Consider the following 17,019-nt stretch of genomic DNA (forward strand, 5'->3'; position numbering starts at 1 on the left):
CAACCAGTGCCTCTGAGGTCCTAAGTTTGGTGGAAAGAGCCTCTGAATTCAATGTCATGGTAGCAGGTTAGCTCAACTTATTTGTTTCTTTCTGTATCAGTGGCTTCCATGGAAGAGAATTTCATCTACACAAGACCTGAGTGAATGTAGCATATGCCACTGTTACCACTTGGATTATGATAGACTGCATGTCTTTCAAATTTTCTAGAAGTTAAATGTTGGTTACTCAGGCAGTCAGTGTGAGACAAAGGAACCTGGCAAAGATAATTCAGCCCACCTGCACTAGACACTTGACTTAGACTGGAATGAATTACCCTTGAGAATTGGCCACCTTCCTCACTGGCTGTTACTGGATCTGAGACAACTAGGTCAGGCAAGCTGTGTCTCTTTTAGGTTCTTCATATTAGGTGAGAGGCCTAATTACAGGCCATTAAGGTTTATCCATCAGTAATCACAGTACAAGGAAATTCCTCATGTGACTTCTGTGAAGCTAAATGTACAATTTCATCACTGATTCCAAGTCCCTGTGCCAGCATATGGTCCACTACAGCTATCAAAGGGAAGCTATGTTCCACAACGACAAAAAGGTATTTTTTCCCTATTCAAAACCAAATTATTATTTTCAGTTGAAATCTTCCAGTAAATCTTAGATTGTCAGGCTCAACTAAATACTAACTACAAAGCTGCCAGCGCATAGGGTGAAAATGGACCAAACTGTAAGCAAATGAAAGCAAATTCTTGCAAATAGAGGTGCCAGGAAATCTTGGGGTGGGATGCCTGTGAGCTGCACCTGCAGATAAAAAATACTAAAAGCACACAAAAGATCTGCTAACATTGATTATCTGTTTCAGGTGGGTGGTTTGCAAATGAATGTGACAATAACTTATATAAAAATCTCTGCATACATTGTTGCAAGCATGATATGAATATCCAGAGATCATATTTAATGAAGTACCATATATTTTCTCAGGAGTCTCTTTTGTCTCAGGAGATGATAAAATGCTCAGGGTCTTACTGATTGTTCCCATTCAGAGGAGCTATTGATAATTGAGTGCATTTATTTTTAAAGGACAATCAAAGTTATGTTTTCCTGAATCAGCAGGCACCAAAGAGAAGGAGAACAGCTCTTTGCTCATAGCTTCAAGCCCTGTTCACACTGGGTTTGCTGTTTCCTTGGGCTTTATTTCAAGTGTTGGTTCTAGCTGTAACCTTGGCGTTTCTAACACAGTCCTGAGAGTGCTGGAGGTGTGTGACAGCTTGTGCCTCCTGCTGCTATTTCTGTAGCAGTAATCAGACGTCTCTACATTATGGATTTGGGAAATATCTTTTGTGCCTGTAAAACCTTAGCACTTGCATTGGCCACAGAGGCAGAACAGGATGGGTTCCACACCTACTGGCAGTTGCACTCACATAAATGTTTTCAGGTCTGCGATTTTGCTGTCTTTATACACATACATATGCATACTTCGTGTGTGCCTGAATTGTTATACTTGAGACAGCACCCCTCCAAACTTTTTCAATGTGCTTACATGCTTTCACCATAGTAAACACTAAGATTTTACTCCTGTTGTATAAAATGGAAAAGTTTTCACAAAAATAACTGTATCTTTAAAATTGGATTAAAGATAAAATGATCAGTGGTGGACCATAGCTGCCAGATTCTTCCTGTCAGCTACAGATTATGTGGCATAGCTTAGCGGGTGCCAGGCCCTAGGAGTCTGGGTCCTGCCTGTTCCATTAAGCAGTATGTAGCTGACTGTCTGCTATTAGCATGCAGAATATTAGCAGCACCATACCTGTCAAAGAGGAAAAAAGGGCCTGCATACAGCTATATCACTGTAATCCATTCATCAGTTTATTGAACTGGAGCTTGATAGGGGGTTTCTCAAATGCATGTGATGCCCCATACTGTTAAGAATTTTGTATTTTGATCTCAGATTATGCTGAAAGATGCTAGCTCCCTTTTGGATATGTACCTGAAGTTGTTCAAAGGCAAATGTTATTTCTTCCAGAGCTGAGTGTAATTTGCACTCACCATGTTGCCCCAAAGACACCTGTTTCATGGTTTGGAGCATTGGAAGTGGATAGAAATTCATCCTTCTGTTTTGCTGAGTGTGCCACCAGAGGCATCCTCTGCACTCCTGTGTCTCTCCTGCTGCTGGATTTCAATTCTGGGTCTTGGCCACTTTGTGTCTGGCCACAGTGCAGTGAAACCTGGCTACAGTGAAGCTGAGGAATGAGGCCAACGGCGGATTAGGGAGGTTCCGCTTGATGGCAGTCTGTTGTATGTGCTTTAAAGAGGTCAGATGGTTTTATGATAAGAAACATTTGCATCTGAGAATTAAATGAAATGTGCAAGAGTGAAGACATACTTGGGTATCTTTCTGAAAGCTTTGGTGCCATTCAGTTATCAATCCCCCTTCTCTAGCCCCCCCTCCATCTCTGTCCTTTGTAAACTGTTGGCTGAAGATCCTAGGGCTCTCGAGAGGTCTTGGCAGAGGTTAAAGCTGCTTGAATGCCTGGTCAGATTTTTAAGTGGAAATCTGGAAGGTTGGCAAGGGACAGTTTTGTGGATATTCTCTTTGTTCGCTCTATTTAATGACCCAGAAGAAGGTAGCACCATAAATGCAGAGGTCATGCAGAAATGTCTTTATGTAGCCTCAGAGTTCAAATTTGTTGTCTTCTGCATCTGTGGTTCACATCTGTGGCTCTCACCCTCTGCATTTGAGTGCTTGGACAGTGCTCTGTCCCATTTGAGAGACACAAAATGTAATTATTAGCTTTCCTGAACTATAGTACTTAGCTGAAATCTCTCTTTCAGCCCTTATGTAGTTTATCAAAACCCACAAAACTTACTCAGGAATTTTAAAATGCATGAGGTTAGGTCTTGCATATTCTATTAAATAATATATGCCTGGGTTTAGTGAATGGATTTTCATGTGTTGTTCAAAAATGCTTTAGTGTCCTTTTTAATACTGATTTAAAAGTATAAAAGATTGCCTTACCAGCAAGCCAGAAAAAAAATATTTGCAAAACCAGACTTATCATGGAGGAGAGCCATAAGGAGCATGCTAGCAGAATATAGACTCAACATTTTCTTCATGTTCTTGAAATTGAAATGTTCACTCATAATTGGTGGTGCTATTAACCCTTGGTAAGTATTTGGTAGGTCTAAAAGGCTAAGCTTATACTAGTACATACTATATTCTCATGTAGTTTTATTCTCAGTAATTTGGATAAGTATATATTTAAGGATATACTGAATCTATACATATGTGGTTCTATAGCCAGGGGGTTGGATTTGGTAAATATTTGTTAAAATCTTTCATTTTCCTTAGTGAAGTCTGAGGATTCTGTAACTTTGCTGCACAGCAAACAGACCTTGAGCTCTGTCTGAAAACCTGGTATACAACAGGGTGGATCTTGAGTCCTTCCAAACAGTGTCCTCCCCGTGGTATCTGCCAAGAACACTGTAATGAAAATAATCAGATTTGGCATTTGTGATATCTTACCTTTGCGGGATACCAAGGAGAGCCACTGAAATACAATTTTTCCAAAGTAAAGAATGCATCCACAGAAAAGCTTTTTAGAAGAAAATTTCCTTTCATCTTTATTTTAAAACTTATTATTTTCCAGGATAAGATGTTCTGTGACAAGTAGCTGTGATAATATGACAACAGAATTCCAATGATCTGGCAAACTAGCAAAAACAAAGATGCAAAGATGTCAAAAATTAAACCTAATTGTAAATTTCCACATTTTTGTTTTGCAATATAGATGTGAAGTTTCATAAAAAGGAAGAAGGTGGCCCATGTTGTAAGATATGAACTAAAAAGACCAGAGTTGTCCCCCAAAAGAGCTTATGTGTTTAAAAAACTAATCTACTAACCTTTAAAAAAATGTATCTTAAGCTATTTAGAGGAAGAGTACTAGCTTCACTTGTACTTGGGTGTACATACCAGGTAATCCATCGGAACAAACCTAAACATTGGAGTTTGGACTGTCTGTGAGGTGACTACATGGAGGACAATGAGTCTACCATGAAAGCCATTTACCATCAGTCTATCTCATATTAGATTTTGGAGTTGAATCCCCTAGAGCTGCAGTTCTTGGTGTGAGTTCTGGCCTGAATGGAGTCAAAACCAGCCTTTGTTAAAATATAAATGGACATGTTTGGAGAAGCTGTTTTGTTGTGTGAATGTAAACACTCTTGAAAGGGACTGTGTGGTGGGTCTGACCTTTCATACAATGAGGAATTGGAAGATCTCAGCATATTCTTCATCTGAATTTAGGGGGTTACCCATCTTATTTATAGATTCAGAAATCACATTCAGGTTCAGATAGATGGGAAAATATTTAAATTTGCCCATATTTGGTATAAATATTTCTGTGTAATTTTACGTACCTTGGCCCTCATCAGTATTTCTGTGTACAGATCTCACCTAAAGATTTGTACATACATTTGTTACAAAGGAAGCCAGAGCAAATCATTGCAAGTGTCACTCTGCAACAACTGCACACAAAGTCCACAAATTAAAAATCTTTTTAAGAAGAAAAGTAAGCTGAACACGACTTTTTCTGCAGAGGGATTTTTTATTGCTCTTAATGTCCAAAGGCAGTAGTTCATATTATGAACTAATGGCCTGTGAAATGTCATTTAAAAATAAAAGATGTGTTTGGGTCAGAGGAATAACAACATCTTTGACTGCCTTGTGTTTTTTCCCAATGTTTTGAAAGTAATTTAATTTTTTCTTCTTTTTTTTTTTTTTTTTTTGAAAATACTTGATCTCAGGCTAAAAAAGAACAGACTTAATTACAAACCATAGCTTTTTTGCCTCAATTTGCACAATTTTGACAACAGTCCTTTAAGTGCAGGGACACTAGCACAGCTTAATTGAAATTCTGATGATGTTTTTTGCACTAATTGATACCCATGTTGGCAGACTGAGCTCAGCGACCCAGGAATGAATGGACAGGAAGAATGAGACTATCAGCTTATCCTTGCAGGTGGTCTTTCCTGATCAAGATTAAAGAACATTGGCAGGGCACTGCAGGAGAGCTAGCACTGCTGATACCCTATGCTATTCTCATTTTGTATTTAAGCACAGGATTTCAGTGTTCAGGCTGAGATTTTCAGTCTGACTCCATTTGCAGTAGTAATAATAATAATAATGCCTAAAAAAAAGACTGAGAAATTGCTTGATTACACTGTGTAAGGAGGTTGGCAAGGAGAAAATGCCAGCTACAAAAGAGGCCTTTAATCTGTCAGAAAAAAGGATAGGTGAGAACTAATGATTTCACTTAGATTTAGCATGAATTCAGATTAGTATGAGATAAAAATTAATAACAGGGTAGAAGTAAGGTGTTAATAAGCTCTGGAACAAATTTCCAAGGATATGTTAGGTTCTGTGTCCTTCAAAGTCCTCAGGTAGCTGTCTAACAGGTTCTTGGGCTCAGCACAAATAAACCTGGCAGAGCACACCATAGCCTACAATATACAGGGGATCTGACTAGCCAGTTCTGTCCCTTAAAGGCTATTAATCCTGTTAATATTTCCTTCTTACATAATGTTTTCATCAAAGAATTTAAGAAAGCAGATCAGTTGTATTCCCATTGTACATATATGGGGACTATATCTCAGGGAGCTTAAATCACTTGTCATATGACATTTAAGAAGCCAATGGCAGAAAGAGTAATACACAGCCTGTTTGTCAAATTCTGTCTTATCAACTGCACACAGTGTTCTGTGGAAAAAACCTTACAGATACAGTTAATTTCATTTCATGTATAAAAACAAAGGAAGGGAATAAAATTTGGCAATTGAAAACAAAACAAGAAAACAACGACAGAACATTATGTTAGACTAGCTTAATGATCTCTTCTCCAAGTTCTTCTTGGATGAAGAATGCACACAGGACTTCCTTAAGGGTAAGTTAGTAGGTGAAGAATGTAGCCCAAACCTTATTTCAGTAACTTCAGAAGCCTCCCCATAGAAAGCCATTTTTGCAGGTGATCTTATCCCATTTGGCAAATGCTTGCATGAAAAGCTTCTATTTATTTTTTAAATTAAAGAGCATCACAATAAGTGGCCTAGGGTTGCGGCAGCAACTGCAGCAGTTTACCTTCATAAGAAGAGGCTTTGTTGGAATTGCAGGGCTGAAAAAGCTGACAGGGCACTTAGTCTGGCTTTGTGATTATTGAAAATGAGATGGCCTATTGGCCTGGGATGTGCATTTGGTTTTTATGGAGCTGCACCAAATCAGATATTAAGGTGGAACCTATAAATGGCTTTTGTACATCTGTGCCAGACTATTTCTTGCTGCTTTTCATTTCACAAGGTAGAGCAAGTACAAGTAAAAGCCCCATGTTGAAACCTGGCAAATTTGTATGGATGACAGACTATACAAGAATGTGTGCAAACAAAGGGGGACAAGATAATAAAAAAAAAATAAGCATTTTGAAATGTTGCAATTTTTTTTTTTTATATTAAGTTAAATATCTCTATTACACAGCATAGGCAACTGCCAAGATTTTGTGTATGACAGGCTGTGCCAACATTTATATTCAGATGCTCCAAAATCCTGTGAGAAGTAAAAAAAAGACTTTTGAATGAATAGATAGTACAGCCTGTCCTCCATATCATAGGGAAATGTTCTTTGGTAACTAAACGTGATCAGCTAGCAGTTCTGAATGCATGATCACATTCGTCACTGATGTTTATTAATATTATATTTCTAGGGCAATAAATCCAGGTTATTGTTAAAATGATATTGTTCTCATGAACTAAAGTTCAGTGAGCTAGAATTAGGTTTAAGAATAAGCTCTTTTCTTAAGACTGATGTCTTGCACACATGTAGGCTGATGTACATCTTCACAAAGGTGCATTGGTATAAATTTGAATTTAAATCTCTCTCCTGTACTGCTGATCATAGATAGCTGCACTCTTTAAAAACACAATTAAGTCCTATTGTTATCAATTGTCTGCAGCTTGAAGAGCTCACAGCAAGGCACAGCACTGTCAGAGCTAAGCAGATACTACTTGTGCTTAGCATGCATTTTCTGGTAGGTTGGGAATGGTCACAGTGGAGGGTTTGATTTGCTCCTGGGTCTGCACATGCCAGGAAATGGGTGAGTTTGAGACACCATTAGAAGTCACTGAAAGCAGGAGAGGAAACTGGGAGCAGGTTATGACCAGCTGGAGTCCTCCCCATAGAATCTGATGGAGGCAGAGTGAAATGAGATCTTGCAGCTCTCCTACAGCCTTGTTTGAAGAGCCAAGTAATTAATCTGCAGTGCTGGTCAGATGGACATTTGGCCATGATATAAAGTAGGGGATTAGAGAAAGATGTTCTAGAGGAGTATAGTCAAGATTTCAGTAGTTTCCTGAGTTTTCATATTGTGTAGTTTGTATGCTGCAGATAAGCTTATGATGTAGGACAATAGCAATGTGATTAAGTCACGTGAATATTTGATTACAATTAGAATGGATTCATTCTGCTTTTCATGTCTGAAAAATGCTGCTGCCTTTCTTTCTGGTGGGTGAGTGCTGTTTTCATTTAAACTTAGAAGGTGCAAGAACATGCAAAGGCAGCAGCACAATCACATCATTTTGATTCAAAATTCAGTGGACCTCTGAGAACTATGAGACAGCAGCTCGTATATAGACAGGATGGTGGACAGGAATAAAAGCATGCTGGTAGGATGGTACACATGCTGAACCTGACTCTCCTCTCATGTACACTCTTAAAACATGGGAGTAGCAGCACTGAAATCAACACTGTTATACTGTGCATGGTGCATATAAAGGAAGAGTCAGGCTTTCTATGTGTCAAATTCTTTGGCCATCTCATTCTGGGAAGGAGAGCTATCTAAAATGCTTTGGAAGCTATGTTCATCTAAAACATTCAGGTGAACCAGCACTTCAAAAATTATATTTTCTTGTGTTCTTTGAAGCACTTAGCTAAATCATTTGAAATACGTTATTACAGAGGTAGTCAGTGTCACCACCAAAGCCAGCATTCCCTTAGAACATTCATTATGAACCTTGTTTTGAGTATTTTCTGTAGTAACTCAACCATTTTAAGTTGCTTTGGACCAAGACACAGCAAGTTTTCAGCATTTGTAAATTCCCACTAAAAATGAATGAAAGACTGTTTAGATTAGGTTAAAATAACTACCAGTATAATCTTACAATTAAAAAAAAAAGCTCATCTATGTAGTAAATACATATTTTAATCTACTATTTTCCCCTGCCTGGAAAGCTCACAACAACATTTTATCTACAGGTCAGCCCCAACATCCTATTCTCAGTTTTAAATTTCAAGACAAACAGCTAAAAGTTGGTTTATACCTTAATTTTGCATACTCAGCTTTTCTTGTAGTCTTCTGAAGGCACAGTGGAATTCAACTATTTCCTTTTTACAGATGGTAATACTGAGAGGGGATAGTTTTGTAAATGTTATGAAATCTGGAAATGAAAACTTCTTGTTCCACAGAAGATAAAGCAAAACCCCTTATGATTATGACAAGAACTAAAGAAGGCCCGTAGTTTGTATGAAGGATGGAAGACTTTTCATATATCGGGTTTTCAGTGGACTTTTTTTGAGAAAGTTACAGTTTTATTAAGAGGCACAACTTCTCATTGCACTAAGTGCACAGAAGCATCAAGTAGAGGTATTGATGATACCAGTGAAGAACATTGTAGTTTCTTCTCACATTTTAAATAAAAAGACTTGTGTACATCTTATAGTAAGTTAGGTATTTTCTCTGTCTTCTCTGATTTATTTTATGATCTGTTTTTTAACCCAGGAAAAAAGTCTATAGAAAGCCCCGATTATGGGAAAGACTGTTAATCTTCACTCCGCAGGGAAGGCTTGTGCTTTGGCTCACTGTTTTTATTACGAGCGAGAAGAGCCAAACAGGGACCCTCAAGTCTTCGACAGGACCTGCCCAGGAGCCGGCAGCTCAGCTGACGAGAGCGAGCAGCTGACTCACAGGGGGCGGAGCCTGAAGCAGCGGCACCAGCCCTCAGTGGGTAAAAACCTGCCCCGGGGAGCGCAAGCGGTCTGGAGCGCGGCGAGGCAGTTTGCGCGGGCAGGCGGGCGGGATGGTGAGCACTCGCCTTACGACCAGGGCCCGGTCCGGGAACTCTGCTCTGGCTGCCCCGGCGGTGGCAGCGTAGGCACCCAGACAGAGCCGGTGAGAGGGGAGGCTGCTGTGCAGAGCTCGGGGTGCAGAGAGTGCCTGCACTGGTCTGGTGAGGGGAGGGTGCACAATGGGCAGGGCTGCACTCGGTGCTCCCTGGTGGAGGTCCTCCTGCAGCAGGGGCTGAGCTGCGGGATGCTGTTAATGGGCTGCGAGATATCAGGGAAGCTGAGAGGAAGCAGGAATGCTTGCTCCAGGCCCAAACTGTGCAGGGGACTCGAGCTTCACCTCTAGCTCATGAAGGAAAGAAGGAGGCCGTTAACCCGGGAAGCTGGGAATTAGTGACAAAAAAAAAACAACAAAAAAAAAGAAGGAAAAGGACAATCAAAAGCAAGGGGCTTCCTCCTACATCTGTTGTCCCCACGCAGAACTGCTTTGCTGTCCTGTCGGAGGCTAATGAGGAAAGGCACTCGTGCCAGAAACAGCCGGCTGATGCAATGGTAAAGAAGATCTCTACTGGTGCCGCCAGGAAAAAGCGGCAGGTCATTGTAGTGGGGGACTCTACACTGAAAGGGACAGAAGCACTTGTCTGTCGGCCTGACCCGGTCTCAAGGGAGGTGTGTTGCCTACCAGGGGCACGGATCAGGGGTGTTGCAGACAGGCTGCCTGCTCTAGTAAGTCCCACGGACTATCACCTGCTTCTAGTGACACATGTGGGTGCTAGGGATATAGACAGTAGTAGCCTGGGGAACATAAAGAAGGACTACAGAGCCCTGGGAGAGGTGGTTAGGGGCTCTGGAGCTCAGATGTCTTTTCATCAATTCTCCAGGATACAGGGGAGGACCTAAAAAAAGCTAGGAGGATTGGCCAGGTTAATAAATGGTTAAAAGGGTGGTGTCATAGTCAGGGGTTTGGGTGTCTTGAACACGGGACCCAAGTTTGTAGGCCAGGTCTAGTGGGGGCTGGTGGAGCTGCTCTAAAGAGCAGTTTTGGTAGGAGGCTTGCCAGACTGGTCCAGGAGGCTTTAAACTAGATGTGTTGGGGGAGGGGGGCATCATTCCATCCCAACACACCCAGTCAGTTGCCAGCACCTATAATAAATGCTCGGAGCAATGTAGAGATATTCCAGCCGCTCCAGCCAGTGAGCTGGCTTCATTTGGAGCTTGGCTCAGATGCCTCTATACAAATGCCGGTAGCATGGGGAACAAACAAGAGGAATTAGAGATATGTGCACAACTACAGGGGTATGATATAATAGGCATCACAGAAACATGGTGGGATGGCTCCTGTAACTGGAGTGTTGGAATGGAAGGTTACAGGCTCTTTAGAAAAGACAGGCCTGGCAGGCGGGGAGGGGGAGTTGCCCATTATGTTAGGGATAGGCTGGAGAGTATGGAACTCTGTCTGAAGGCAGGTGACCAGTTAAGGGAGAGTTTGTGGTTCAGGGCTAAAGGGAGAACAGCTATGGGAGACATTACTGTGGGGATCTGCTACAGACCACCTGATAAAGGAGAACCTGCAGATGAAGCACTCCATAGACAGATAGCGAAAGCCTCACGCTCACAGGCCCTTGTTCTCATGGGGGACTTCAACCACCCTGACATCTGTTGGAAGGACGGTACGGCCCGGCACAAGCAATCCAGAAGGTTCCTCGATTGTGTGGAAGACAACTTCCTTCTGCAAGTAATAGAGGCGCCGACAAGGAGAGGTGCCATACTTGACCTTGTGCTCACCAACAGGGAAGGGCTGGTTGGAAACATGACACTCCAGGGCAGCCTTGGATGCAACGATCATGAGATGGTTGAATTTGAGATCCTCAGGACAGTGAGAAAAGCGTGCAGCAAGCTCAGTGCCCTGGACTTCAAAAGAGCAGACTTTGGCCTCTTCAGGAACCTGCTTAGTAAGGTTCCATGGGATATAGCCCTAGAGGGCAGGGGGGCCCAAGACTGTTGGCTGATATTCAAGGATCACGTGCTACAAGCTCAGGAGTGTTGCAACCGAACCAGAAGGAAGTGCAGCAGGAGGGCCAGGAGACCTCCTTGGATGGATAAGGAGCTGCTGAGGAAAATTCAAATGAAAAAAGAGGCTTATAAAAAGTGGAAGCAAGGACAGGTGGCATGGGAAGAGTACAGGGCTGTTGTCCGGGAAGCTAGGGACCAGGTTAGGAAAGCTAAGGCCCAGTTAGAATTAAACTTAGCTAGAGGTATTAAAGATAACAGGAAGGGATTCTACAGGTATGTAGCAAATAAAAAACAGACTAGGGAGAATGTAGGCCCCCTCAGGAAGCTCTCAGGAGAACTAGCTACACAGGATTTGGAGAAGGCTGAGGTTCTGAATGACTTCTTTGCCTCCGTCTTCACTGGCAAAGGCTCTGACCAAACCACCCAAGTCTTGGAAGGCAGATGCAGGGACTGTGAGAATGAAGACCTTGGGCCCACTGTAGGAGAGGAACTGGTTCAAGACCATCTTAAAAATCTGAACATGCACAAATCCATGGGACCTGATGAGATCCATCTGCGGGTCCTGAAGGAGCTGGCAAATGAAGTTGCAAAGCCGCTGGCCATCATATTTGAAAAATCATGGCAGTCAGGTGAAGTTCCTGACGACTGGAAAAAGGGAAATATAACCCCCATTTTCAAGAAGGGGAAAATGGATGACCCGGGGAACTACAGAGCAGTCAGTCTCACCTCTGTGCCTGGTAAAATCTTGGAGCAGATTCTCCTGGAAGGCATGCTAAGGCACAAGATAATCAACAAGGTGCTTGGTGACAGCCAGCCTGGCTTCAGTAAGGGGAAATCCTGCCTGACCAATTTGGTGGCCTTCTATGAGGGAAATACAGAACCGATGGACAGGGATAGATCAGTTGATGTCATCTGCCTGGACTTGTGCAAAGCGTTCGACACTGTCCCACACGACATCCTTGTCTCTAAATTGGAGACACATCAATTTGATGGATGGACCACTCGGTGGATAAAGAACTGGCTGGATGGCCGCACGCAAAGAGTTGTGGTCAATGTTTCAATGTCCAGCTGGAGACCAGTAACGAGTGGTGTCCCTCAGGGATTGGTGTTGGGACCGGTCTTGTTCAACATGTTCGTTGCTGACATGGACAGTGGGATTGAGTGCGCCCTCAGCAAGTTTGCTGATGACACCAAGCTGTGTGGTTTGGTTGATACCCTGGAGGGAAGGAATGCCATCCAGAGGGACCTTGACATGCTTGTGAGGTGGGCTGATGCCAACCTCATGAAGTTTAACCATGCCAAGTGCAAGGTCCTACACCTGGGCTAGAGCAATCTCAGGCACAGCTACAGGTTTGGCAGAGAAGAGATTCAGAGCAGCCCTGCAGAGAAGGACTTGGGGGTGTTGGTTGATGAGGAAATGAACATGGGCCAGTAGTGTGCGCTCGCAGCCCCGAAAGCCACCCATATCCTGTGCTGCATCAAGAGGAGTGTGACCAGCAGGTTGAAGGAGGTGATCTCTGCTCTTGTGAGACCTCACTTGGAGTGTTGTGTGCAGTTCTGGTGTCCTCAACGTAAAAAGGACATGGAACTGTTGGAACAAGTCCAGAGTTGGCCCACGAGGATGATCGGGGGACTGGAGCATTCTGGGCCCCATATGAAGGCAGGCTGAGGAAGTAGAGGCTGTTCAGCCTGGAGAAGAGAAGGCTGCGTGGAGACCTCATAGCAGCCTTCCAGTATCTGAAGGGGGCCTATAGGGATGCTGGGGAGGGACTCTTCATTGGAGACTGTAGTGATAGGACAAGGGGTAACGGGTTAAAACTTAAACAGGGGAAGTTTAGATTGGCTATAAGGAGGAAATTCTTTCCTGTTAGGGTGGTGAGGCACTAGAATAGGTTGCCCAGGGAGGTTGTGAATGCTCCATCCCTGGCAGTGCTCAAGACCAGGTTGGACAAGGCCTTGGGTGATATGATTTAGCTTAAGGTGTCCCTGCCCACGGCAGGGGGGTTGGAACTAGATGATCTTAAGATCCTTTTCAACCCTAATTATTCTGTGATTCTATTCTATGATTCTATGTGCATTTTCTTTTTGAATCATTCTTTCAACATGTATGTAATGTCTGGCATTTACATACTAAAAGTGGCCCTGGTGTTACAACCTGCTTTTCTGGTTCTCCAGAAATCTTCCTCTCAGAGTTGTGAGGAACACCTAGAATTACTTACTCATGAGAAATGCTGGTGGGCAGAAGAATATTGATCTGAGGACATCCACAAATTTCTTGCTGGTGTTATTGCATAATAATATGTTGTTTAAGGCTTTTCTCCAACAGCTGTAGCCTTGTCTAGGGTCATGGCAATACCCCTGTCCTGGCCCTGGAGTACTAAAGAGAGAGCCAAAGCCAGACTCGTGCTGTCCTTGAGTGCTGTTCAACAGAGATGCTGGAACATGTGCATAGATGTTGGGTTGTGTGACATTTTGTATTAGGTATAATTTATATTGTGAAAAAAATGTTTCAGCTTGCTATATTTTAAGTACATGGGTTCAAATTTTCCCTAATGGGGATTTGCTGCAGCAGATTTCATTCTTTTTATTGTCTCTTTCTCTTGAAGTTCCTTTCAAAAAAGTTCTGGTTATTTTCAGTAAGCAGGTTTGAAAAGCAGCAGAAATAACCTTTTAACCCTATATAGGAGAACAAAGGAAATTTCTGGTACTTTATTCTTTGAAAAGCTCAAACATCCCTCTGCTTTGGAGCAAGGCATTTAGTAAAGAGGAGCTTTCTGTGCTTTCTGCCACCCTTGTGTTTCGCCAATTTGTGTGCCATTGGAAAACTGCAGTTTGAATGCTCACCCATAGTTATAGTAGAGAATGCTTGGATTTCACCAGCAGTGTTGCCTATGAGGAGCCTGAGTTTCCTCTCATGGGGTTTTCTCCCAGTTCTAACAGTGGCCACAGTGGGCTGGGCTGAGCGCAGGGATGGTGTCTCAAAGCGTTTGTCCCCACGTGATCTCAAGGGAGTGAGTCCTTGGCGAGCTCCTGCAGCCTGAAGAAGGAGACTGGGACTAGGATGAGGACACTTTGAATAAGGGCTCTGGAGTGGAGAATAGGACTGGTGTCTTCAGCACAAGATGAGCAAAGCACTGCACTGAGTGCCTCCATATGCACCAGTGGAAGAGCTGGAGCTGCTGGGACTGGCCAGGCAAATGCCTAAGGGTGAGATGAAGAAGGTATCCTGGCTTTGCATGGAAAGTCTTGTAATCTTAATATAATGTTATTTTAATGAAGTTTTTTTTTATAGGGAACACTGAGAGCATTGATAAAAATTCTTGGACTTTATGCTCTTCAGCGACGAAGAGTGTGCATGAAATCACACTGAGTGCCAGGACTCTGCCCTTGGTCAGAGGCTTCAGTACACTGAAAAAGACCCAAAGCATTATTCTGCATATATCTGTGGAAGCAAAAAAAGCACTAGTGAAAGATCTGTAATGTGGCCCTTAAAGTCTGAAGCAAAATTTATCTACCTTCAAAAATGTTTGTTTGACTAATACTCCTGAAAGTAACAGCTTTGGTTTGTTTTTTTAAATTTACATTTTATTATGTAACTTTGTGTATCAGCAGCAGTATTTATTTTTTTTATCTCCTCTTGACTAATTTTAGGACCAACCTTATAAGTTAAAAAAAAAAAAAAGTGTTATTTTTTACCATGTCAGTATTTGGATGTCTTTATTAAAATTGCTGATACACTGCTGTACTGTCAGACTGTTCATAAAATTTTGCTTAATGTTTAGAGCAAGAACTTTGCAGAAATTTGTTGCTTAATTTTTATTTTCATCTATCAGGGAATACAGCCATGGGAGCAAATCCTTATTTTAGAACATCCCAACAAAATCCACACAACTGGATTTATTTTCTTTTTCCCCCAACAGTTTCAAATTATGTTGCAGTGATTGCATAGAACACTGCTTGTCTGGTTTGGAAACTAAAACATATAAGAAAGATCATTCCCGTTCAGTTATTGATATTTCATGTACATTAAATACTGAGATTCATTCATAGAATCATAGAATAGTTAGGGTTGGAAAGGACCTTAAGATCATCTAGTTCCAACCCCCCTGCCTTGGGCAGGGACACTTCCCACTAAATCATGTCACCCAAGGCTCTGTCCAACCTGGCCTTGAGCATCGCCAGAGATGGAGCATTCACAACTTCTCTGGGCAACCCATTCCAGTGCCTCACCACCCTTGCAGTAAAAATTTTCTTCCTTATACCCAATGTAGACTTCCCCTGTTTACGTTTGAACCCATTACCCCTTGTCCTACCACTACAGTCCTTAACGAAGAGGCCCTCCCCAGCATCCCTATAGCCCCCCTTCAGATACTGGAAAGCTGCTATGAGGTCTCCATGCAGCTTTCTCTTCTCCAGGCTGAACAGCCTCAACTTTCTCAGCCTGTCTTCATACAGGAGGTGCTCCAGTTCCCTGATCATCCTTGTGGGCCTTCTCTGGACTTGTTCCAACGGTTTTATGTTCTTTTTATGTTGAGGACACCAGAACTGCACACAATACTCCAGGTGAGGTCTCACGAGAGCAGAGTAGAGGGGCAGGATCACCTCCTTCAACCTGCTGGTCACGATCCTCTTGATGCAGCCCAGGATACAGTTGGCTTTCTGGGCTGCGAACGCACACTGCCGGCTCGTTCATTTTCTCATCGATCAACACCCCCAAGTCCTTCTCTGCAGGGCTGCTCTGAATCTCTTCTCTGCCCAGCCTGTAGCTGTGCCTGGGATTGCTCCAGCCCAGGTGTAGGACCTTGCACTTGTCATGGTTAAACTTCATGAGGTTGGCATCAGCCCACGTCACAAGTGTGTCAAGGTCCCTCTGGATGGCATTCCTTCCCTCCAGGGTATCAACCGAACCACACAGCTTGGTGTCATCGGCAAACTTGCTGGGGGTGCACTCAATCCCGTGTCCATGTCAGCGATGAAGATGTTGAACGAGACTGGCCCCAACACCAATCTCTGAGGAACACCACTCGTTACTGTTCTCCAGCCGGATATTGAGCCATTGACCACAACTATTTGCGTGCGGCCATCCAGCCAGTTCTTTATCCACCGAGTGGTCCATCCATCAAATTGATGTCTCTCCAATTTAGAGACAAGGATGACGTGTGGGACAGTGTCGACTGCTTTGCACAAGTCCAGGCAGATGACATCAACTGATCTATCCCTGTCCATCGGTTCTGTATTTCCCTCATAGAAGGCCACCAAATTGGTCAGGCAGGATTTCCCCTTAGTGAAGCCATGCTGGCTGTCACCAAGCACCTTGATGTTTTTCATGTGCCTTAGCATGCCTTCCAGGAGAATCTTCTCCAATATTTTGCCAGGCACAAAGGTGGGACTGAGTGTTCTGTAATTCCCTTCTTGAATTTTCCCCTTCTTGAAAATGGGGGTTATATTTCCCTTTTTCCAGTCATGGGTAACTTCACCTGACTGCCATGATTTTTCAAATATGATGGATAATGGCTTAAATTAAAAAAAAAAAAAAAAGGAAGCTCCAGATCCAACTCCCAGTGCCAAAATTCCATTTAATATAAAGTTCTCTAATTGAGGACATATCAGATATTAAACTGATACAAACAGATACTACACTTGATCTTAGCCAAAAGGCTGAGAAGCAATTCAATAGCTAAATAGCACTGGAATCAGTTCTTCTTGTGTTCTGCTTCTTTCTACTTTAATTTTTCTGAAAATTTTGTCTGATTAGCTGTTAAATAAGTAAATATATATTCAGCATGTAATGTTGGTAGCCAAACTTTTGCCACTTAGAGTGGTGTGAAACCAGTGTACTTTTTCCCAGGGTGATTACTTTAGGTACAGACCAAATGCAGTAAGGAAAAATAAAATGGTAGTTAAGTATAAATAT

The 17,019-nt window shown here is 42.6% G+C and overlaps 1 non-coding gene across 1 annotated transcript; it reads right to left on the reverse strand.

Moving 5' to 3' along the window:
* Nucleotides 1-16,590: 16,590 nt before the first annotated feature.
* Nucleotides 16,591-16,775, reverse strand: LOC133267398 (U2 spliceosomal RNA). The gene has a single exon (XR_009742762.1). It is a non-coding gene; the product is annotated as a U2 spliceosomal RNA (small nuclear RNA).
* Nucleotides 16,776-17,019: the final 244 nt, after the last annotated feature.

This window comes from Pezoporus flaviventris, unplaced genomic scaffold, assembly GCF_033815535.1.
Source record: "Pezoporus flaviventris isolate CSIRO_AGI_PZ_B2104156 unplaced genomic scaffold, CSIRO_AGI_Pfla_v1 ptg000007l, whole genome shotgun sequence".
NCBI classification, from domain to species: Eukaryota; Metazoa; Chordata; class Aves; order Psittaciformes; family Psittacidae; genus Pezoporus; species Pezoporus flaviventris.